Source organism: Pinus tabuliformis, chromosome 5_1 (assembly GCF_031772625.1).
Source record: "Pinus tabuliformis cultivar Carrire ecotype Pingquan chromosome 5_1, CPIR1, whole genome shotgun sequence".
NCBI lineage: Eukaryota > Viridiplantae > Streptophyta > Pinopsida > Pinales > Pinaceae > Pinus > Pinus tabuliformis.
The window spans coordinates 910679682-910704354 of NC_142305.1; the positions used below are offsets into that span (position 1 = coordinate 910679682).

The window sequence follows — 24673 nt, forward strand, 5'->3', positions numbered from 1 at the left end:
AACGATTTTCCCCGTTCATCATAGTTCCTAAGAAGAATGGCAAGTGACAGATCTGTGTTGATTATAAGGAACTAAACAAAGCAACTCATAAAGACCATTTTCACTTACCCTTTATTGACCAAGTCCTTGATACATTATCCGAGAAGGAGTTTTTCTCGTTTCTGGATGCATTTAGCGGATATAATCAAATACAAATAGCTCCTAAGGATTAGGAAAAAACACCTTCACATGCCCTTAGGGAACCTTTTCCTACTGAGGCCTTCCATTTTGTCTCTATAACACACCTTCTACCTTTCAAAGGGGAATATTAGGAATTTTCTCTAATCTAGTTAATGATAGTGTTGAGATTTACATGGATGACTTTACCCCATATGGGGATTCCTTTACAGAAGCTTTGAAAAATTTAGAGAAAGTACTTGAAAGATGTAAGAAAACAGATTTTTCTCTAAGTACATTCAAATTTCATATGATGATGAAAGAAGGGATAATGTTGGGACAGTTGCTTTCAGCCAGAGGAATTCGGGTTGATCCTACAAAGGTAGAGATAATCTTAAAATTTTCTACGCCTAAGACATCGACATAGGTACATAGATTTATTGGTTACGCTGGCTATTATTGGCATTTCATAGAAATATTTTCTAAATTAGCATTCCCACATTTTCATTTGTTACCTAAAGATGAAAAATTTGTGTGGACATATGAATGTGAAGTAGCTTTTGTACAAATCAAAGAAATAGTTTGCAAGGCTCCGATATTATGCAGTCCTGACTGGAAACTCTCGTTTCACATCGCTACTGATGCTTCTCAAACAACAATAGGAGCGGTTTTGGGGCAGCAAGTGGACAAGAAGCTGTATGCAATTTACTATGTCAGCAAAAATTTGACCCCTGTTGAATTAAATTATACAGTAACTGAAAAGGAGTTCTTGGTTGTCATTTATGTTGTTAATAAATTTCGAAATTATATCACAGGGTATCCTACTTTTGTGCACACTAATCATACAACTACCAAGTATCTAATGAAAAAACACTAACCCCTAGTCGTGTTACAAGATGGTCATTGTTAACTCAGGAGTTTGATATTACCATTGTAGACAAACCAGGGAAAGATAACGTAGTCGCAGATTTCTTGTCTAGGATGGATAGTAGTGATGAAGGTACACTCGTAGAGGATAGTTTTTCATATGAACATCTTTTCGCAATTTCTTCTCACACTCCGTGGTATGCTCATATTGCTAACTTTCTTGTCACAGGAAAGGTGCGTCAACACTTGTCTTACAAAGAACAACAAGGATTATCCATCACAGTGCTCGTTATTCATGGATAGAGGGATATTGCATTTACACGAGATCTGATCAGCAAATCCACCGTTTTATAAGCGGAGATGGCATCTATGATGTCCTGAAAGCTTCTCATGATGACTCTTGTAGGGGACATTTTACAGATAAGGGGATAAGTCATAAGGTGTTAAAAATGGGATACTATTGGCCTTCTATTTGTTGTGATGCAAGGAAATATGTTAGAGGGTGAGATAGTTTCCAGCGGATGGATCATCCTGGTCGGGTAGATGAAATGTCATTACAACCCCAACTAGATCTTGAGCCATTTGAAAAATTGGCTATCGATTTCATTTGGCCATGTAATTTGCCTTCACAACAGAAATTTCACATTATGGCTTTCATGGATTACGTAACAAAGTTGGTAGATGCCAAGGTTGTTGTAAAAGCAATGAAACAGGAATATGGAATCAAGCATAGGGTAACATTTCCATATCACCCTCTGGCAAATGGTCAAGTCAAAAGCAAAAACAAGGTACTAGAGAATATTCTTACAAAGACTGTAGAGAACCATTACCATAATTGGGCTGACAAACTTCTTGAGGCACTGTGGGCGTATAGAACAACATGGTGAAACACAATAGGTTTTTCACCATATGAGCTTGTCTTTGGGAAATCCCCTTTGTTTCCAGTGGAGTTTGAAATTAAGATGCTCAAGACAACCCTTGAAGTAGGTTTACATCTTTTAGAAGCCCAGAAACATCGACTGGAATAGTTGAATGAATTGGATGAAATTTTTTTGGTAGATGTCTAGAATATTGTTGCAATCTAGTAGCAGCGAACTAAAATGCACGATAAATTCATTAAGAAAAAGGTGTTTCAAAGAGGAGATTGGGCATTACTCTATGATTCTCGGTTCAAGTATTTTAAGGGAAAACTCTGCTCCAAGTGGATGGGACCATATGAAGTTGATACGATGTTCGATAATGGGACTGTTAGACTTATCACAACTGGGGAGGCACATACTCCTTGGATCGTGAATGGACATCGCCTCAGATTATATCATTGACCAGCTCCAAGGGACTCCTTTATTGAACATCTCTCTGATAACTTTGGTTTTGAAGTTATTAGTGTAGGGAATTCCTCCTCTACACCCCTGATTTAAAATATATATATATATATATATATATATATATATATATATATATATATATATATATATATATATATATATATATATATATATATATATATATAAACAAATAAATATATATATGTAATCTTGTTACTACTCTATCAATCTTTTTCTTGGAGGTACCTCAGTGACATTGTTACTCCTCCGGTGTTGTTACTCCATGGCGATGACGATTTCGTTTAAGTATTTCGATGTTGTTACTGTGTCGGTGCTGTTACTTGACCATGATTTTGTCTAACTATTCTAGTGTTGTTACTCCTCTGGTGATGTTACTCCACGAGTGTTGTTACTCCATCATGATTTTGACTAATTGTTCAAGCGGTGTTGTTACTCCTTGAGTGTTGTTACTCCCCCGTTGTTGTTACTTCATCAAGGTAAGTCGTTAAGTACGTCCCCGATCAAATTTGTGGATTTCATTAATAATTCATGTGACATGACTCGATATGACCGCAGATGGTCATCCCTTAGTTGGGTGGAGGTACTATAATAATGACTTATTATTATTTTTATTAAACCTTGTGCTAAGCACATTCACTCCACGATTTTCCACCATACTTCACATGATACCCATATGCATCAGGACTTGAAGTTAGTACTATTGTACTAATGAACGGTCCTTTCCAATGCTGCGAAGTAATTACCATTATTATTGTCCATTATCATCTATTATCCACCATGATTTTTCCATATTTCATCATTATCCTTATGGTTTTCACTCTCACTATACCCCATCACTATCACAGCTCCCATTGCAAATCTACCTGCCGACACTCCTTCTCGACAGTTTGTTGTTACTTCGAAGTGTTGTTACAGAGCCATTGTAGAATGGGTGGACAGGCTGTGAAACACGAACCAGAGAATACAGAGTAGGTTTGACGCAATGAATATGTTTGGCAAGTCTTCTTAGATGTAGGGTGGCATGTGTATTTTGAGAGGCTACAAGGATTTGATGAAGCTATCATAGTGGAATTTGTGTTAAAAATGGAAGGAAATCATTCTACAGTCCGTGGAATGGATATTTCTATTAAGGAGGAAGCTATTTCAATTGCCAGTGGATTACAGTGACGAGGTTAGAAATGCTTCTATCGGAAGTCTCTTCTGTCGGAGTTTCTAGAATTGTTTTTGCAAGCTGGGGAGATAGCGATGGAGAAAGGAAGAGGGTATGATCAAAAATATCTTCCATATCCATGGGGTGAGGTGGCGTATTTTGTTATGAGGAATGTTACCTGCAAAGATCATTTCTCTACATTGTTTAAGTATCATTTCAAACTCCTCGCATGCCTTCAGTTTCGGCTTGCACAGGTTCATGATTTAGACAAGCCATACTTCCTATGGAGCAACCTCCACTTAATCGCGCAATTTTCTTAATGGTCTCATCAACCATTAGAAGTTCTCACAAATCAGGAGTTGGTTAGATTATTGGTGGTGCATGCTCAGTCTCGAACCTCTGTGGCTTGGCCACAATTCACCAAGCTATTGGAGGAAGAACTTGTTGGTATGCTACCTACAGGGGACGAGGAAGAAGATGTAGCAGTAGAAGAAGAGGCCACAAACGAAGTTGTTCCAGTGTTTCTTGTTGGCCCAATAGAGATAGATGAAATGGAGATAGAAGAGGGTGCAGTCAATACTGCTTTACAAGAACCAGCATTGACTGTCAATCTACGAGGAGAATCACCACCCTTGGGTACAATTGCAGGTGGTGCTAACACATAAGAACCAGTATCAGTTGTCCAAACAATTGAAGAAATTTTGGTTAAGAATGTAGGTGGTGTTGTTATACAAGAACCAGCACCACCTATCTAGTCAGAAATGTAGGTGGTGCTGACACATAAGAACCAGCACCACCTTTTCAAATAGCTGAAGAACATGTGGTTGAAAATGTAGGTGGTGTTGTCACACAAGAACCAGCAACACACACTACAACAAAACCAGCGATTAGCGTCCCTTTTTACTTCTTTTTTTTCATCTAGAGCCCATTTTTGGTGCTATTTGCATCCATTTATCAAATATGGTGCAAAACTTGACACAAAATTTGCATCAAATTTTGCACCAAATCTTACACCAAGTTTAGCACCAGGTATTGCAATAGGTTTTGCACCACGTTTTGCACCAAATTTTATGCCAAGTTTTGTGTCATCCTTTACACCAGGTTTTGTTCCAGGTTTTGCATCAAGTTTGGCACCTAATTTTGTTTGACATACTTTTGCATCCTCATTTGCATCCACTTTTTGCACCTACACTTGCATCGACTTTTGCATCCTTTTTTGCATCCTTTTTTAAATCATTTTTTGCATCCATTTTTTCATCCATTTGTGCATCCCTTTTGCGCCAAGTTTTACATCGTGTTTTGTGTCTAGTTTTGCATAAAATGTTGCATCTACTTTTGTTGCATCCACTTTTCCCTCTTGTTTGGCATCCATATTTACATCCTCTTTTGCATCTATTATTGTACCCACTATTGCATCTAATATTTTTGTGCCACAATTAGCGCCTAGTTTGGCACCTCCTTTTGCACCCACTTTTGATTATAATTTTGCATCCTCATTTGCGTCTAGGTTTTCATCAACTACTACATCTATTTTTGCATCCCTTTTTGTATCCAATTTTGGACCGGGATTTGCATCGGGTTTTGTGTCTCGTTTTGCATCTACTTTTGCATCGACTTCTATTGCATCCACTTTTGCACACAATTTTGCATCCACTGTTGCACCCATTTTAAATTTCACTTTTTGCATCCCTTTTTACATCTTCATTTGCATCATACTTTGATTCTTTTTTTTCATCTATCATTACATCCACTTTTGTTATGCCACAATTTGCACCATGTTTTGCACTCACTGTTGTATCCACGTTTGCTTCCAATTTTGCATCCATGTTCACATCCTCTTTTGCATCAAATATTGCATCTATTTCTGCATCCACTTTTATGTCAGGTTTATGCATTGGGTTTTGCATTTCGTTTTGTATCTACTTTTGCATCTACTTACATTATATCCATTTTTTGCATCCAATTTTGTTTTGCCTGTTGCATCAATGTTTGCTTCCACTTTTACATCCATTTTTGCATCTTATTTTGCATATTTTTTGTCTATTGTTACATCCACTTTTGTTGCACCATATCTTGCGCCTACCATTGCAACCACATTTGCTTCCACGTTTGCATCCCCTATTGCATCCACTTTTGTTTCATCCATTTTTGCATATACTTTTGTTTCCGTTGTTGCATCCACATTTGTTTCACCACAATTTGTGCCAAGTTTTACACCTACCATTGGACCCATGTTTGCTTCCACTTTTGCCTTCATGTTTGCATCCAAGTTTGCATTAACAACTGCATCTACTTTTGCATCCACTTTTGTGTCAGGTTTTTCATGTTGTTGTGCATATACTTATGTTGTTTCCACTTTTCATCCAATTTTACTTCTATTGTTGCCCCCATTTCTATGTTCGCTTTTGCATCCCTTTTCCAACACTCATCATATTTTCTGCATTGATGATATTCCTTATGGCATTGACAATTATGAACAATTGATGACAATGTCAATAATATTGACAATGATGAAAATGAAGATGATGGCGATGACATGAATTGTGATTATGATGATAAAGATGATAGTGGTTACAATGACAATGATGATGATGGCAATGATTATGATGATGACGATGCTAATGACGTTGGCGAATCTTCTCAATTTTAGATGTTGTCATTGTCATAATCATAAGCATTATCTTTGGTGTCATGATCATCATTTCCATCTAGGTCATCATCAAAAACAATAATGGCATGAATGATGATGATGCATGATTACAACAATGTCGATAGAAATTACATTAATGATGATGATGGGGATGATAAAAATGACAATGACGATGATAATGGTGGTGATGATGATCATCATCGATCATCTGTCAAAAATAGAGTTGTTATTTCTCTTACGTATATCAATGTGTCCTAAACAACCCTTTTCTAGCACTGATCACATTTTTTGGGTTGATGATATTTCTTACAACATCTACAATTATGAACAATTGCAAACAATGTCCATAATGATGATGATGATGGCATGAATGGTGATTATGATGATAATGTAATGATGGCAATAACAATGACAAGGATGATGGTGATGATGATGACAATGATTATGATAATGAGAATGACCTTACAATCTTATGGATTCGTGAACAATTACTAGTTTCAATACCATCTTCTCGATACGTATTACTATCATACTTTTTAAATTTTCTGTCTCTCTTGAGGTATCTTACTATAATGGTGTTGTCAACACTAGAAAGATATCTTGTTGTAATGGTGGTTCTAATGTTAGCACTAGCAAAGTTTAGTAGGGAGGATGCTACTACAAGAGGAATTCCTTCTAAGTGACTATGGCATTCAAAATGAGGCTTTATGGGCTGCTTGTTAACACATGTTCTCATGCTCATATAAAATTAATGTGAAAAGTTGCTTTAATTGGTTCCCATGCATAATTGATATTGATAATGGGGCGGTATAAAATTGTAATGGGCATATCCGTTAGTTAGTTATGATGGGTCAACAACATTGAAACCATCCAAGTGACATTTCACCTTGAACAATCGTCGCTCGTGCGAAAACACGAAGTTTATGTAAATGAAAGTTGTGATTGTAGTGGAATTAAAACCATCGAGAAATATCAAAGAAGACGCTGCCTACCAGTTTTGAAAGACAACCAAGGCATTGAACAACTATTTGCGTTAGGATGTAGTGAGGGAATCGAAGGAAATTTAGCAGCCCTAAGTTGCCATTACTATTGCCAATCACACATTCAATAGTAACCATAAAAGGTAGCCACATATAAACAGAACCTCGAGGTGTTGACAGTCAGAATCTATTGTAATAGCTTTGACGTATATATAGTTTTGTGTTTAGATGAGAATGAAGTGGGCTTCATCCAGGGTTCGGCTCAATCCTCGTCCATTCCATGCAGTGGTGTTTAATTCGCCAAGCAAGAGAATATTACGTGAGTGTTCAGAGTTAAATCAACAGAAATCAAGGACGTGTGATTGTCAAATTATTTCTCCTCCCCTATGATTGAGCGCTTGATGCGATGGTCATTATCCTTGGGTGATACTTTTATTCCCCATTTTCTATTGAAAAAGTAGCGTTTTTCTGTTCTATTATGATAGGATTGGATGAACGTCGGTTTGGGTGGATGTAGACCCATGTTTTTTTGTGGTGATCTTCAAATGTCTTGAGGATAAGAAAAAAATCCTTAACCAAGGTCCATGGTTTTGGGGATGAGTTGGTCTTCTAGTGAAGCCATGGTTTCCCAACTTCAATCCTCTCACTATGTTGCCGATGACTACTCTAGTATGGGTAAGATTCCCAGTTTTCCCATTCACTTTACCCATCTAGATCTCTTAGAAAAAGTGGGCAATTTTATTGGAATATTCGTCAAAGTAGACAGGGAAAGACTTTTGAAAGGCATTTTCACCTATGTTTGCATATGTGTTTAGGTAGATCCCAATGAAGTTTTGCGAGATAAAATTGAGCTCAAGTGGATGGGAATTGTGTATTCCCAACCCCTGGACTATGAAAATACAACTTATAGATACACGTATAGATACACCAATAAATTTCAACCACAAACCTGTAAATTTCATTTTCCTTCACACCATGCATCTAATTTGTATTCTGTATGAGAATTAACAAAGGAATGATGCTCTTTTTCCTATATTTTGACTCCCAGAGAATACTATGATAAACGTGGATAGACATAGGGTCCTGTATGGTCCATTTACATCCCATGGATGGGAAATCAGAAGTAAATAAAATAACATCCATTACATAGGCACTCATGTAAAATGGGGGAACAATGTTTTCTAGAATAAAAAAACTACATTTCTTCCTATAATCTAGGATCTGGATACTTAAATTATTAGATAGAACAGTCCCCTAGTCCATAACATAGCTGCATCAATCAAGGGTACCCACTGGTCTGAAAACTTTTGGGTATTGACATAACCAAATAATCTACATATCATAGTGGCAACATAACAATATGGACCGACAAGAGAAGCTATAGAATGCATACCCTTATTTTCTCGCTTGTGCTTGCTAGCATCTCTTCTCCATCCTTTGATGACTTCAGATTGATCCTGATTTTCCTTCATGAACTTCTCAATGAAGTCATATCATATTTCTTCTGAGCTGCCGACAACTGGTACATTCGAGTCGAATCTTTGTTGGTGAAAGAGCCGATGATTGTGTTCCTCTTGGTCATAAAGTTTCTGTCAGCGATGTTTAGAAGGTCAACAACACATGTGATCATATCCATGTAAGGAAGGATGTTCAGCTAAGCAACAATTCTGTGGAGGAATGAATTGGCCAGATCACTATATGTAGTATCAGAAACCGGGTATGAATCTTCGGCTATGACTACTCTTTCTTTGACTCTCGGCTCTTCATCTTCGAAAGTTGATATGTGGCCTCCCAGGTAAATGTTTCGGTGTTTGAGGTGCATGTGGTATCGGTAAATAATGCAAGCAATTCTGCAAACTCAGGGGGAAGAGCAACTGATTGTTGTTGAACAACAGGTTTCTTCATGGGTTTGGTCGACCAAGACATTTTTGTTGAATTATGCTTGTTGGGACTGACTTGTCAAGAGAAACACAAGGGTGAGAGTAACTAACATTCAGAGCGAATAACTTAGCAAATAACCGATTACATAATAATCCAAGACTTTTATGAGCGAAATCTCAAGAAACCTTTAGTAATAATGAATGCGTTTATTCTATCGAAAACCATTAATTCTCCACATTTGGCCATTAATATCGCATCCGCCATATCTCAAATTTTGAAGCCTTGTCACTTTGAAACCTCCGATTGCAATACGTGTTGCAGACTCAACTGCTCCATCATAGCACACCTTAATATAATATCACAGTTGCCATGTCACGCCTTTCATATCACAAGTTTTAAAGACGTGTGTCTGGTCATGGACATTAAAAGTTGCAATGGTTATGGTGTAAATAATTAAATTGAATGGATATGGTGTAAATAAAGTCGCAAGTTAGAGGCTTCGGAAGTTTGGTCATGGACAATAAAACAAAAACGCCACTCGCGAGATCCCAATATGCAACGTGGTAGTTTTATGGGGTCGACCTCTTTATTACTATTTACATATATATGCCGGCTTTTATTATATTTATGCTTTAAACCTTTAAAATTTATTTGGAAAAGGTTTTAATCACCATTTTTCTTAAAAGACTTTTTAGGATGTTCTAATATAATCCTTTCGCATTGAGGCTTTAGAATTAAACCTAAAATTTATCGCTCTTTTTAATTAATTTTTTTTTATCTTAAAACTAATATTTCCTCTCAAATTTTTTTTTTATAATTATATCCTAAATTTTAAAATAATAACCCTTCTCTATTAATTCTTTTATTAATTATATAATAAAATTATTAATTCATACAACACATATTTAACATTTTACTAAAATATTACTTTTACTTACTTCCATATCCCACTACTTCTATGACGTTGCACAAACCTACTTCCATATCCCACTACTTCTATGACGTTGCACAAACCTACTTCCATATCCCACTACTTCTATGACGTTGCACCGGTTTGTGCAAATGCTAGTTCTATATACGATCGGCGACAATGCTCTTTAACTTTTTAAAACATTATATCTTAAAATGGGTTGTTATATCGGATGTAGGGTTTCAGGTCCGCAGATATATCCTTCTCCGAGGGTTTTCAGGAGGGCATTTGCAAATATTTGCATTGCGCTATTTTTCTTTCCAGGCGGCGGATTGACTTGATCGGTGCACGGACAAAGGTGCATTTGTGGATAATCCGATGCGGCTGGTTCAGATCCTCATATGCAATCGGATAGAGGTGAGTCTAAGCCTTGATTTCTTTTGTCCCTCTCAACCCATATTCTCTTATCACGATGTCTTTTTTGTTTTGTATTTCCGCTTCACATTTTCCAGAAGAGGTGCTGCTTATATTTGCTTTCACAGACTCACAGCAGGCATATTTTTTCAATTTGTGTTTTTTTTGGCGCATTTATTGGCTTACATATTGATTGATATTGATATATTTTCCCTCAATTTTTCTAATCTTTTATTTCATCCGAGTATAAAGAGATACATTCTGTAAATGCTTTAAGCTTCGAGAAATATCAGAACGAAAATATACATTCTTTGCTAAGCCTGAAGAAGGCATTGATATTGATTGAAGGGTCCTGTAACTTCTCTAAAATTCAGAATTCTTCTTTTGAGGCACTTGGATCATCTTCAGAATACTGACTGTCATAAGAATCCCCATTCGAGGATGCAGAAATGTGTTCGTGTAAGATATGACAATCCTTGATTTCACTTCATAACCTTGAACCCTCAGCCAACTGTAGTCCTTCCTTCCTCAAGGTGTCTGCTTCACCATTTAATTCTTTGTAGACATGTTCAAAGCACTCTGAAATAAAAACGGACAGAACGTTTGATTTCATCTTCTACTACTGCCATTCATCCAATTAATTACTAACAACTGATGAATTTAGTAACACTTGTTTAACAAATTCTTCTCCTACAGGAAAGTAGCACAGTCTGAATTTAAAGGCTAATCGAAACTGTAATCTGAATGTCGTTTGAGCCTATAAACGGACACAGTTAGAAAACATGCACAGAACATGTAGATCATTGTCGAGAACCCCTGTTAATGCTATTCCATTATCATTGAATAAAAAGCTGCATCACTAACATATCTCAGTGCAAAATGCACTGCCTCCTTCCAAGTATTAGAACTTGTGTTTTGTGGCAACCTGATGAACTTGCCTAGGCTGCACCATGTACTGAAAGTGTTGACTGCAAAACAAATGTTAGGCCTTGTGTTAACTAAGTACATGAGGAAACCTATCAATTCCCTGTATACAGATGTTCATCAAATCTGAATTAGAATCAGCAAAGTACAATGGATTTACTACCACAGGGGAGTAGCCATGGGTTTGCAGTACATCATTTGAAATCTCATCAAAATTTCAATTGCATACACTGGAGTAGCCATGGGTTTGCAGTCCATCATTTGAAATCTTCTAAGAATTTCAATTACATACTTTTTCTGTCCAAGGAACACTTCACCTGCACTTTGCTACACCCCTAGAGCCAGCAAGTAGTGCTTCAAGTCATGACAAATTCTCTTGCCAATTTTGCCCTGCACCAGTTTGTGGATTCCTTTTAACTTCCTGTGAGTGTAAGATTGTCTACATATGGGACTAAAACAAGCAGATTAGAATGATCTACCAAATTGTAAAAATTAGAATCTGCATCTGTCTCAGTGAAACCCAAATCTGAAAGTTACTCATCGATGTTGGAGTGCCATGCAAATGGTGCCTGTTTCAACTCATAAAGGGCCTACTTCAACTTGTAAACATGGGTCTCAAGCCTATTCACCTAAAAGCCTCTTGGTTGGTTTATTCATATAACTCCTTAATCAACCTATTAAGAAATGTTGTCTTTACATAAATTTGATATAAAATCCAATGGAAGATTGTTGTGAAAGACATAGTAAATCTGATAGAGGTATATTTAGTAACAAGAGCAAAAGTCTCCCCATAGTCAACTCCTTTTTAATGGGAGAACCGTCCAGCCACAAACCGAGCTTTGCAGTTTTATATGCTGCTATCTGGTGCATGCTTAACCATGCATGATTGTTGTAAGAAAAACTAGAGTCAAATACTGACTTCTCCACTAGTCTAGGCACTATCTCCTACCCATCATTCTTTAGGAGGAGATGTATTCCTCCGTCATGGCATTTTGTAGTACTTGCTTCCTTACTGCCGTTACTAGAAGGTTTTGTTTCAATAATGAAAGATATCAGTGCAACATAACTAGGGAACTTTTTAGGAGGGTGGCTTATTTGAAGGGAAGTAGTTGGAGCACCAACTTACTCTGTTGCCTCTTTTAATGTCTAGATTAGCCATCTAGGCTTTCTAGATGAACTTGAAGGTAAAGAGGCACCCCTTGCACTTCCAAAAGCTTGCTGATCTAAGTGTGCGTTTCATGATCTTTTTGATTTCTGCAGATCTGTTTTTGGGATACCAAGCTCTTCTGCCTCCATGGTCACTATTGGAGGTTCTTGAGACTTAGAGGACCATGCATTTTCTTCAAACTTGGTATCTCTGCTCACAACTACTTGGTATATTCTATAAGCTTTTGAGGTTTCACTCTAACCTACAAAAATGCCCTTCAAACTAGAAGGTTCCAACTTGGTCCTTTTCCCATCTGGAATATGAATGTAGATAGGACAACTGAAAAACTCAAAGATGTGTTACTTGAGGCTTCTGAATTCCTCCAGTCTTATCCTTCAAAATTCTGTGAGGATACCTATTCAAAATATAGACAATGATGAGACATGTTTATACACAGAGACACATGAGCAGAACTAGATCATGAATCAAGGCCCCAAACTACTGAGGGTTGTAGGGAACTATCAACATTTTCTTGATTCTTGATTTCGAGCAAAAGGTATCAAATTCCTTTGGTTTTTGTGAATTAAGTCTAGGACTTCCTAGAAGAATCATCAATAAAATATTCATAGTAAATGTTACTTGATAAGGAAGTTGAAGAGATGGGCCCACATACATTTGAGTTGATTAGGTCAGAAACCCCTCTTGACCTATGTTTACTGCCAGGAAAACATCCTTTACATGCTGGCCAAGTGCACAACCTTTGCACACTCCTTTCTTCTTAGCCTTGAAGATTGGCAATGCCCACACCATGTTTTTCAAGATTGGCAACATTCACTAGTGCAAGTGACCTAGTCTCTTTTGTCAAAGCTCACACATGTTGTCACTATCATACCCTAAAGTTCTTATAGGATTCCCTTGCAATTTAGGATGAGGACTTGTTGATCTTCAAAGTTAGCCATATATGTAGGATCTATCATCACTGAAATTGGAAAGATATTTTTAGTTAAGCTAGGTACATACAAAACATCATTAACTTAGTAAGCTTAAGGATATCACTTGATGGATCCCACTCTTGCAACTGGATATGTGGCATCATCACCAAGTTCTACTAAAGGTACTCTTGTTAGAGGTTGTATGTTTGCAGGCTCCACTGTCCACATACCAGTCCACATCAGACATGATGTCAGATGACAGGCATGAGACCATTGAGAAGTGTATCTCGAGATTGGATGAAAGCTCATCCACTTGAGCTGATGCTTTTGTACTCTTTACAAGTTGCTTTCCCTTCCCCTTCTTTTGATGACATTGGAAGCGAAGTGCCCAAACATTTGACACTTGAAGCACTTGATGTGGCTCAAGTCCTTCCTTCCCTGGTTACAAGAACCTGGCTTCTCTTTCTTCCCTTTTTAACCCTTCTTAGTTCCTCTTTTCTTGTTGCCCTTCTTCGTCTTACTAATGGGGACAACATTCTGCTCCTTCTAGTTGAAGTCATTCCATAGCCTCTTCAAAATGGGAAGTTTTAACTTTTTTTTGGCCTAGATGTCATAGCCAAAAAGTTTCCAAAAAGAACAGGACCTATTTAATGCAATGAGTACTAGCTTTTCACCCTTCACCTCCTCTCAATTGCTGCAAGCTGATCATGGAGATCAATAATCTTCATTAAGTAGGAAACTACAATATCCTTTTACTCATTTGCAGGGATTAAGCTTATTTCTTAGGAATGTCTTCTGTTTGTTGTTCTCACTCTGATAGAGTGACTAGAGCATCAAACATGTACTTTATTGTGGTATTTTTGGTGATGTGAGGGATCTAATGATCCTTCATAGATTCAAGTATGACTCACTTGACCTTGGCCATCTTCTTTTTATGATTTACTAATTACACAGGTTTGGGAGGCTCTACAACCAGTTTCTCAATGAAGTTAGACAAATCCTACTCCAAAAATATCTTTGTGCCTACAGGCGCTCACCAGCCTGGTATGGAAGAGATGTTGTAATGTCGTGTCTTGATATGTAAACATTTTGACTCAGTCAAATTGCATAAAGTGGAAATGAAATAAAATTTAAAAATAAAAATAAAAAAATTAATAATTAAAATAAACTTGAGGTAAAATAGTCAATTTATTGTTGGTGGTTTTGACAACCCATGGTTTTGCTAATGGTATTCTTATGTAAGAATAATTTCTCACTCTAGATCCATCTTAACTCCAGATCTATCGAGTGTCGAGAGGGATCAAATCTATTGAGGTGCAAACCTCTTTTAGAGTGAAAAGAAATTTGATCCCGCCAAATGCTTGGAAGATCTGTAGTTAAGATGGATGCAGGCTGGTTACCTGAGACTTCCCTGGGATGAAGTTAAGAGGGACCTTCCAATCTGTCCATGTATTTGAGATTGACTGTAGCCATACTACTGCATTGGAATATCGCCTAAACGAAAGTTAAGACAGATCAGCAGCCTAACAAAGAACCCGACAACTTGAAACTTCACTGTGCTTTTCTCAAGCATGGATCACAGCATCCGATCCCTGGAGCCTCCTGACAGCTCCCTTTCATAGGTAGCAGTCCTACTATCTATTCAAGGATTTTTAGAATGTTTCAACAAACCTTTCTCTGATACCATTATGAATTTTTGTCTAACTCATTGTAAACAGATTCTTCTTCTAGTGGAAACTAACACTGTCTAAATTTAAAGGCTAATCAAAACTGCAATCTGAATCTCACTAAAATCTACAAACACAGTTGGAATACATACATTGGAACACACAGATCAATGTCAAAAACACCTGTTACTGCTATTCCAATACTGCTGAATAAAAATATGCTAGAAAGGATTTTGTGTAAGAACTGAAACTAACCCTATTACAGATCCATACTCTCACTCTTTCTTATAAGTGACACCTAGGGTTTATAAAAATAGATATATTACTTAGATCTCTGGATCTGTGCTCTATCTAACTGATAAAAAATGAATTCAGAAAGACTGAAAAATAAAACAGAACTGACTCATCTAACTTTAGCACTTTATCTTTAACCTGAAGTATAATGATAAAATTATCTTATTCTTTTTATGGCTGGTCCATACATGCATGTGTGTGCCCTTATTGCTGGAATAGTAAAATTTGTGATGTGCTCCTACTGTCTATTTATTGCTGCATTCTCACCAACAGATCATTATGCTGTTTGGAATTTAATGCTGCATGGATTTGTGTAATGCTGCTGTAATATAAGGTGCCCAGATCTGCCATGTGTGCTCCAACCTAGTAGAAGATGATCTGGGGTACACTATCTAACAACAATGAGCCAACAAACACTGGTATTTTTTTAAATGCCACTGTGGGCTGCTAGCTTTTAGAGTATTTTTAGGGAAATAAGCTCGGTGTAGTTATTTGATCCTCACCTAAATCTGTGTTAAATCTGATACAGTGAGAGTTATTGAGATAGAGAACACGTATGGCTTCCCTTTTTTGGGGGGTACCTTGACTAGCTCCATCAAAGTAATCCCCATGTTCCAGATTTGTCCATAGGAGCACGAATCAACTTTTTCTGTGTTGGGGTTGATGAAAAAGCTTTGAAGTTTGAGAAAATTGACTGACCTTGGAAGGCACATTGAAAGAGTTATATACCTGTCTTCAAAGATTTCAACATTTCTATCTTTCTAGATTCCCCATGATACTATTAGAGGAAGGCCTTTGAGGACTGAGTTTTGCTACCACTTTTTAGAGCACTCTTCAGCATAACCTCCTTGTCCACAGTCCTTTATCCTCGTCAAACCATCCAGATTTCCTTTATTAAGGACAGAATATCAGTAAGTGGTCTATGTTCTTTTCAACTCTTTTACACATGATACATTTGCTTGGACTTGATACATTTCTTCTCTTAAGAACTTCCTATGTGGGTGCTCTATTTAAGATTGCCAACTGCATGTAAATAATGAACTTTTGAAAGGTTCTTATCCAGATGCGCTTCCACCATGAGAGTGTGCATTCTGGTCTGTCCAGGGTACACGATTCTTATCCTAACTTTGGAGTGTAAATCCCCAAGGCTGGATTTTAGACCAGACATGTTCATCATCAGAGTCTTTTATATAGGCATGGCACACTTTTGATTTGTTTATAAATCCTTTTGATTGAATATTTTCTTGGCCTTTGAGTCGTCTCTCTGTTCAGCGCTATTCCAATCCTGCTGGCAAATGGAGGAGTTTCCTGGTCCAGCTGCCTGGTCTAGATTGAAGAGAGTTTATCACTGCTTCTGGCAGCTTGTACTCAGCTCCACTGCTTATCCATGGGTCTATACTAGTCTTCGCCTTAGCCTCATTGCAAACCTTCCATGCCAGCAATCTGCCTATTAAAGGGAATGTTATAGTCAGTACTTTCAATAATATGGATGCATTGTTGATTGACTTGTTTGGGTTTCCAATCCAGTCTTCTGCTGAATTGGGCTCAATATATCTCTGAATGTGAATCTGATTCCAGAGGTCCTCTTTTGATATTAGTCTCCACATACACTTGGCTTTTAGGGATTTCCCGAAAGAATGATATTCGATATGTAATGCATGTGGGCTTTTTTGTATACCTTTGTTTTCTTAGCAAAATATAGTCTTATATTATAAAAAACAGATCAAGTACTGTAATTGCTTTCTCTTTGCATCCATGCTAGAAGAGCCAACATATCAGATTGGGCATCATATTTGGAATGTCTCATGTCATTCTAAGGACAAAATCCACAACAGTGATAAGATTCAATGTTTGCTTTTATTTTTATTGTGCTCTTTCCAGCTTTGTGGCTGGAATGTGTTGTAGGTCCAATTGAATCTGTATTGAGTTCAACCTGATTGTACAATGTATTTTTCTAACTTTCTACAAACGTGTTGTTTATATCTAGTATAAGCAGATGGGGGATAGACTCATGGAGTACTAGGCTTGTGCAGTTACATCCTGTAATTAATCTATTAAGATTGGTTCTGGTCTCCTTAAGTCCATATCCAGATGGGTCATGAGGGGAATGCAGAAGTTGATTTTGTATTCTTATCGGCACTGGGTCATAGATCCCACGATCCTTCATTTAATGTCTAGCTTTTGTCAATAATTAGGTTCTGTTCTTTAGATACTCCAATCTTTAGTTTTAACTTTTAATGTTTAGTGTTCTTTTATGGTGATTATTTTTTAGTATTTAGATCCTGTAATGATCCTTCTACTATGATTGGTTCTTTTTAAATTCTTTTCTAAATCCTTTTCTAAATCCTTGATGTCAAAGGAACACAATTTCGTTATCGAGTCAGGCAAGTCTTTGTTCATTGGAATTAAAAACATTTTACGGAAATGAGAGTGCTACCAGGAAAAAATTTAGATAATACAGTTCTGTAGTTTGATGCTACAACAAATTTTGTTTGTGTTGTCACTGCCTTGTTTGGTTATTGGTATCAATTCTACTTTGGTACTGCATTTAGATACTTCAAGCTACATCATTTCCACATAAGATTGATAGGAATTCGACTATGTAGTGATTATAAAAAACACTGTTGTTTATCTATCCTATTTTAGTACTACCACACGACTTGCAATTGTGCTAAACATAAAATACGAAATAGTTAAAATTTTGATCCATTTTTTGCTTTTGTAAGAAAACAATAGTTTATTTTAACCAGTGTTCCATGAGGATGTGTCCCCTATGGTGGGGTGCACGTATCCACGCTTCCCACACACCTAGGATGGGAAGATGCTCAGGGACACGTTTCCCCACGCCCCCTTTTAGGGAGACACAGGGAGACGCAGGGGGAAACGTTTCCCTACTGTGGGGATGTGTTTCCCCAAAAGGGGTGCTTCTGGGCAGCTCCCCTAAAAAAGGGTTAGGTGCTCCCCCTTAATTTTGCTTGAAACAATAATTTATGAGTGGGAAAGCTCAACATTCAACCCTAGGGCCCTATTAATTGACTTAGGATGTTTGAGAGTGGTTCTGACCTCATTTTATTTCATATGGAGAAAGTAAATTTCAGATTCCACTCAAAATGCATCAGACATAACAATTTTTAGGATTTCAGGAATGAGCGAATTGCGATGTTTCCATTGGGCTCTATTATATATAAGGGTTTGGAACTACCATTTAATCAAGAGCACCAAGCCCAAAAGCACCCCTTTTGAGGGGGGCCATGTTCTGCTTTGGGCAATTAAGAGCTATCTTCCTCAGCTCAACCTTCAGTGGAACTGCTGATTGATTGCCTCCTTGCTGTCACTTGTTGCTGAATGAAGGACCACTTCACCCGGTCATAAGTTTTCTCAAAGTCCATTTTGACAAACAAGCCATTGAGGCTAGTATGATGGGCACATTCTATGCCTTTAAAGACTGCATTGAAATTGTCAAGGATATATTGCCCACAAATAGACCTTGTTTGTTCTAGGCGAATGCTCTTTGGAAGAATATGCTTGATGCACAAGGCAGATGCCTTGGCCAAGATTTTTTAAAAGGTGTTTAAAAGAGTTATGGGTCTCCAGGTGGTGTTTAGCACTAGGTCTTTTGCCATAGGAATGAGTTTGATAATGCCCTGGTTGATTCCAGATCGCAGGGATTGGCTTCTGAGAGGCTCTTTACAAACTTTTGCACAACTAAACTTAACTTCATAGTTTACAAAAAATGCTTTGTGCACCATCATCAATATTTTGGTTGCAAAAAATTGGTAATATAATCACAGAAAGTGATAAATATTTTTGTTTCTTACTGTAACAGCAATACAAACTAAGCCCCTAGGGTTAGCTCAATTGGTCGAGTCTTGTCAATAAAGCAGCTTTGTTATTGAGAGGGCATGGGTTCGATTCTGTCAACACTCTCGAGGCTAGGCTCTGTGGTTGCGCAGGCAGTAAGTGGTCACTTCAAATGGATCTGCCTGGTACAAATATTTTGGGGATGTAGCGGTCACCGATCTCCGGGGTTCATGAACCACATAGAAAAAAAAACAACAATGCAAACTAGTTTTTTTTATGTAAAAGTAAAAGAATCTACAAAATAATGAAATTGTTGCATTGGCTAAGTCGACTCAAAGTTTTGTATTTTACTTGGTTCATTTTGGATAGATGGTTCAATCCTCTTTGTTATGTCCTGTAGATTTATGCAAATGTAGAAGACTTCTATTTGGATTGCCCAACAATTTTTCTTATCTAGTTGTAGACAAGTACCATAAAATGCATATATCCTTTGGCTACATAGCAGTGCTTCATACTCTTCCCAGTCTCCTGAGTCTGGCTGAGTCTTGCCAAGTCATCTCTGGACCGAGTATTCCCCAGCGACTCCCCTGGCAGGCTCCCCTTTGGCTTAGCGGAGTCTTTCCAGACTTGCTAGATTCGGGAGTCTGACCCAAGCTTAGCTGACCCAATGACAGTGACCAAAAATACCCCACACTTGTGATTTTTAGGAGGGAAATGAAGTGTTTGAGAGGGCAGGAAGTCTTTATAAAGACATTTCTCCCCTTATTCTTTATCATTCCATATATTTTTAAGAGCCATTTCTTCCTTAGAAGAGTGCTGTGTGCTGTCACTGTGAGCGGGTTGAGTTCATCATCATTTATGAGGGAAATTGAAGGAGGCTTTAGCATCATCAATGATCACTAGCTGCTGAGTAAAGTCGTCTCACCCTCTCAGCATTCAAAGTTCAGGTAAGTGGGCAATTACACATTCAGGTTTTACTGTTTAGTTTATCAACTTGCATTTTTTTTAAAGTTTATACTAGTAGGCCTGTAGGATGGGATGTCATCCTACAGGCTTGATGAAGAGACTCAGGGTCTCTTTAGTGTTTCATTATCTCTAATGGAAACACCAAATACGTTTGCACCACAATTATTGCTTCAGTCTAGAGATTTTGGCTAACTCCTTGAGGGCTTATTCTTGGCATCTTTGTAGTCATGAATGAGGCTTGAGATTGGACTTGGAGACATTGTCTACCTTGATTATCTAATTATGTTATGAAACTATGAGTTATGTAGCTGAATGGAGTACTATTTGTGAATTTGATCGTGGAATTTCAGTTCACTATTTTGCATACAAATATCAAGTGTCAAATGTTGTGTCATCGTATTTTATGAGATAATCTTTTGAAATTCTGCATAGATTGTGGTTTTATAACTTACATGGATTGGTTTGTGCTCAAAATTTACCATGTTTTGAGTTTTTTTCTCTTTGCTGGGTCTGTGCTGAGTCGTTGAGTCTTGCCAAGTCCCAGCCCAACCAAGTCTGGCAACTTTGCTACATAGTGATAAGCATTAGATGCTAAACTTGATGATTAGGATTAACCCGATAATATTAGATTGAGCAGCAGATTGTTTTGATGGATTAGAATAGTTTTTAAATTCTGCCCCTTCCCATGTTCTGCTTAATTTTTTTTCTAGTAACTGTTGTAATATAGAAATTAAAAAAAATTATAAAACAACCATAAAAAAAATTAAAATTAAAAAGAACAACACATAACAAATATCAAAACCTAAACTAATTTGCAATCTCTAACTCACTCATTCGAGTTACCAAGCTTATGTCTACTCAGCTTGCTGCGCAGCACTATTTGACTTACCAGTTAACTGTTGCACCTCCTCCTCCATGGCACTCCTAAAATGCTCATTGGCCATTTTTAATCGTCAGTTTTAACTTTCGAGTCTTGACTTTAGATATGGATGACCTTAGACTGATTCTTTGACTTTCACTCTTTACTTTTTTGAGTTTGAGTTATATCAATTTACTATTCCAATCTTCAGGCTTAAGTATCTACTATAGTCTATTTTGGTTAGTACTAATTAGATTCTAGAATCACGAATTTAAATTTTAAATCAATTTAGAATCTAGAATGATGAATGATGAATTTAATTTTTAAATCAATTTAGATTCTAGAATGTTGAATAATGAATGATGAATATGGATCAATCTAGTTCATTATTGAATCTCGTGGTGTATGAATGAATGATGTATGTATTAGTATGAATGATGAGTATGGATCAGTGTATTTCATTATTTAATTCAATCATGTACGGATCAATGTATTTATGCTTTCATTATTGAAAATATATATATTAAAAAAATTATATACCCCCATATCCCCCTGCCCCCTAATTTTACCTAAAATTTGAGGGTACTCTCACACGCCCCCCCTGTGCATCACCCCAGAGATGCATCTCCCTATCCCGGAGCCTTGGTGGAACATTAGTTTTAACTTGCCAACATAGAAGGGTTGAAAATATAGTATGACTTCATATTGAAATATGACCATGCCCTTCAAATTTGATGCCAGGTTGAAGAAGTATTTTAGGAAAAGTATTTGGAAGTGTGTTCTAGTGTTTGCCTTTTAGAAAATGTTAATTTTTTTTCAAGCTTTCTTTTCAGTTCTTATAACTGATTTGTTTGTTTTACTTTAGTGGTTTATTTATAATAGTTAAAAAGGCTTACGAGATTTAATGGAAACCTTTTATACCCACACCAGATATGCCAAAAAGACCTTAGACGTGTGAATGCCAATTTTGATGCACCGTTCATATTGTGCAGTTGTGATGTTTTTTGTTAACGATTGTGCTGAATAGCTTTGTGTCGAATGATGCAGGTACCTTCAAGACAATTTATACCACATACGGGAATCACATGAGATGGATCTAGATTTGAAGATAGAATTCTTCAAACATGTTAACTAATGCATTCAACTGTCCAATGTTCATAGGTAGCGGTCTTGTAAGATTTCTTCTGACAATATCTGGTAACAAGAGTATTATTGTAATCATTAAAATGTTATAAATAAGATATATGGAATAAAAATTCAGGTATTGAATTTTTCATTAAACATTATTTAGAATGTATTAATACTTATAAGTATTTGTGTGAAAATAAATTGAATTGGTTTATGTTTAAGGACAAGGCATCCAAGGCGAGGTTAACCAAGACAAAAGTCACTCATCGTAGTGGCCAGAGAGGTTTAAAAGCACTGATAACAACCTTTCTAAGTATATTAAACATGTGATATTTTTTTAATAAATTTTGTACTAGAAGAAAGTCATTGTTATCTAATTTCTCCCTATTTACTGATTGATAGGAACTAAAATATGGAAGACCTCCAAATCATTTGGAAAAGGAGGTGCTGCAGCAAAAGAGATGGGTTGAATTTGTTGTTTGGATGGACTCTATGGTATGTAATCTTAGTTGGATTTCCAATATACTTTTAAACCATATTTTCATTTTATTTTTTAGTACTATTAGATATTATATCTTACCTCATTTTATGGTTAACATTGTATAACAAAAACATGTGTTGTGTTATGTAATTAATACTAACATGTAATATTGATTTTTTTTGTCAGAATGCTATAGGTAATGATTGCCAAGACGATGATCCAAATTATGTTCAACATATATCAGGAGATGATGAGGATGAAGATGAGGATGATGGTGGTGAAGGAGGAGATGATGATGATAGTTGCGGTGTTGGTGATGATGTGGATCAGAGTAATGAGGATGGTCAAGATGATCATGAGGATGATCTTGGTGGTGGTAGCTAGGCATGCACATGCATTGTTTTTTATGAAGAAATTATTGTGTAGAATGACATTGTTATGTTTAGATGGGTGTTGTGAATTTACCCTATATCAATGAGACATTTTGATTTTGTAATCATACGATGAGTTTGATTTATGTAAGTTGTTAATTTATCGTAGAATAATGATATTCATGAAATATTTTGATTTGTTAATCATATTTGAATTTTACTTGTTTTGATTAAAAATAATACTGATTTTATTAGTATTATGTTGCTATTTTATACATGTTTTGAAAATTGTTAATGACACATTGTTATTTTTTTGGATGGATGTTGTCAATTTCTCTTAAATTTCTTTACAAATGATTTTGAATTGTGATATCTGCTTTAATGATATTTAGAAACTATCATATATTTCACTATGAATCTATAAAGGGGGTCATATATGTAAAGAAAAATATACTCTATATAAAAAGTCAAATGCGGATGTAACCATGGATGCAAAATTGAAAGTAAAATTGGATGTTAAACTATGAATTAATACAAAATGAAAACAATTGACATACAAAGTGTTTTAAATTAGAAGTGAAAAATTGTGCAATAGTTGACACAAAGAAGGGAACAAAACATGGCATACAAAAGGATATCAAATTGGGCAAAAACAAGGACACATAAATGGGCACCAAATTAGATGCAAAAAAAGACAACAACTAGATGTAAAATAAGATGCAAAGTTGAGCGTTAAAAAGAAGCAAAAAACGTTACAAATTAATATGCCAAATGATGATGCAAATAATGGTGTAAATTTGGGATGCAAACTTGGGTGCAAAAAAGGAAAAAAAAATATGTAAGAAAAGACATAAAACAAGATGCAAAATGGGGCTGAAAAAAGGTGAAACCAAGGATGCCATATTGGATGTAAAAAATGATTCCTAATCACATGCAAATTTAGGCTCGAACTCAGACACAAAATTATATGCAAATGTGGACACAAAATGAGGCAAAAAAAGATGCAAATTTGGATGATGAAAACGATGTAAAACTAGACACCAAAAAAATGCAAAATTGGATGAAAAAGTCAGTGTAAATAATGGTGCAACATTGGACACAAGTAGACACAAAAAAATGGTGCAAAAAGGGGCATAAAATAGCTTAAAATTGGATGCAAAACTTGGTGCAAAAACAAATACAAAAGTAGACGTAAAAAATGGCTCTAAATTGAATGCACCATTAGACACAAAATAAGATGCAAAGGTGGACACAACACATGACTCAACATAAGATGCAAATATAAATGCAAATTTGGATGCTCAAAATGATGTAACATTAGATGCAAGAGATGGTGTTAAAAATGATGCAAAATTGGATGAAACAAATGACGCAAAATATGGTGCAAAATGAGATGGGAAAAATGGAGACAAATCAAACGTAAATGTGGATGTAAAAAATGGTCCAAAAAAAGATGCAAAAATGGGCACAAAAATGGATGCAAAATTTGGTGTTAAATCAAATTCAACACATGGTGCAAAGATAGGCACCAAAGCTGGTGCAAAAATAGAAGCAAAAACTAGTGTAAGACTAGATACAAAACCTGGCGTAAGACTAGATGCAAAAACTGACACAAAATGGATGCATAAAAAGGCGTTAAATTGGATTCAAAATACAGTGTAAACTTGATGCAAATGATGGTGCAAAAATGGAAGCAAAGAATGACACAAAATATGAAGCAAAAGAGAATGAAAAATAGATGCAAAAAAT

At 36.4% G+C, this 24673-nt stretch overlaps 2 long non-coding RNA genes across 2 annotated transcripts; both read left to right on the top strand.

The window, feature by feature from the left end:
* The first annotated feature begins 10138 nt into the window (after positions 1 to 10138).
* On the top strand, positions 10139 to 22079 carry LOC149167771 (uncharacterized). The gene is made up of 2 exons (XR_016260579.1): positions 10139 to 10357; positions 21992 to 22079. It is a non-coding gene; the product is annotated as an uncharacterized LOC149167771 (long non-coding RNA).
* Positions 22080 to 22451: 372 nt separating this feature from the next.
* LOC149167772 (uncharacterized) lies at positions 22452 to 23122 on the top strand. Its single transcript, XR_016260580.1, has 2 exons — positions 22452 to 22567; positions 22740 to 23122. It is a non-coding gene; the product is annotated as an uncharacterized LOC149167772 (long non-coding RNA).
* Positions 23123 to 24673: the final 1551 nt, after the last annotated feature.